The sequence below is a fragment of the Rousettus aegyptiacus genome, unplaced genomic scaffold (genome assembly GCF_014176215.1).
Source record: "Rousettus aegyptiacus isolate mRouAeg1 unplaced genomic scaffold, mRouAeg1.p scaffold_m13_p_11, whole genome shotgun sequence".
Classification (NCBI taxonomy): Eukaryota; Metazoa; Chordata; class Mammalia; order Chiroptera; family Pteropodidae; genus Rousettus; species Rousettus aegyptiacus.
In genome coordinates this window covers 68,563,490-68,564,755 of record NW_023416286.1, presented here as the reverse complement: position 1 = coordinate 68,564,755, position 1,266 = coordinate 68,563,490, and the positions used below count along the sequence as shown (strand labels likewise).

At 37.0% G+C, this 1,266-nt stretch overlaps 1 pseudogene; it reads right to left on the bottom strand.

Annotated features, from left to right (window-relative positions):
* Positions 1-227: 227 nt before the first annotated feature.
* On the bottom strand, positions 228-346 carry LOC118609698 (annotated as a pseudogene).
* Positions 347-1,266: the final 920 nt, after the last annotated feature.

Sequence of the window (1,266 nt, the reverse complement as noted above, 5' to 3'; positions counted from 1 at the left end):
TGTGAACTTTTCAAAAAGCGCGGAATACCTGTACTATAATATTAACAGGGACTAAATTAAAACACAGGAGAAATTCTGTTAGTCAAGTGGTGGGCATTATTAAATAGATTATTCTAACCTAGAACTTCATTTTTAATTTTTTTTTTTTTTTGGCAAGGCAACCCTCGGTTGACCTCATAGATTGCAAGGACCTTGTCAACTTGTAATTCCTTATTTTTTATTTTTTACGCCTATAGTACCTGGTCTTTCTAGGTGGTCTTCCATCCAAGTACTAACCAGGACCGACCCTGCTTAGCTTCTGAGATCAGATGGGATCGGGCTTGTTCAGGGTGCCATGGCTATAAACTAACCTAGAACTTCAGATGTAACTATGCCTGAATGAGAAAAAAGAGTCAGGAAGGAGAAACATCTTTTGCACAATAATCTATATCAGGCAAAGCCATGCAGATTTAGAAGGCACCCTTATCAGTATTTAGTCAATCTGAAATATATATCAGAGAGAACATATTTGATTCAATAGCTGGAGAATGAGGATTTTACACACACACACACACACACACACACGCACACATGCACACACACACACACACACACACACACACACACGGTTGACCCTTGAATGACATGGGTTTGAACTGTGTGGGTCAGTTGAAAACTATTCCCTTACAGGTGGACCCTCACAGTTCAAACCTTTGTTGTTCAAGAGTCAGTTGTGTATATATATATATGTGAATGATACTGTTTATATATATATATATATATATACATATTTATATATATATATATATATATAATATATGAGTGACACAAGGGGAATAAAAGGGGATTGAATTTGAAATAACAGAACCTAGTTGGAATGTCCTGCAATAAATTAGAGAAGATCCATTAGTTGGAGATGAAGGACTTCTAATAACAATTTGCTTATGTAAAGTCAATACTTCTTCAGGAAATACTAAAATGGTAGGATACTGGAAAACAAAGTATAATGTCTATTTTCAATGAAAGTTGAAGATATTTATCACTTTTCTTCCTTTCAGTGGGAGGGAGGTGGGAAAGAAGGAAAGAACGAAGGAAAGAAGGATAGAAGGAAGGAAATTTATGAACAGAAAGACTGCTTCTCTGACAGACTTCCGCCTCCTGCTACTCCATGCATACCTGTCAAATGTCTCCCAGTATAGCATGTGTGTTCCTGCCACCTCACGATGGAATCATTTTTCTTAATCAGCCTCCAAATCCCTGAAACTCTGTAGACAACACCTACGTTAC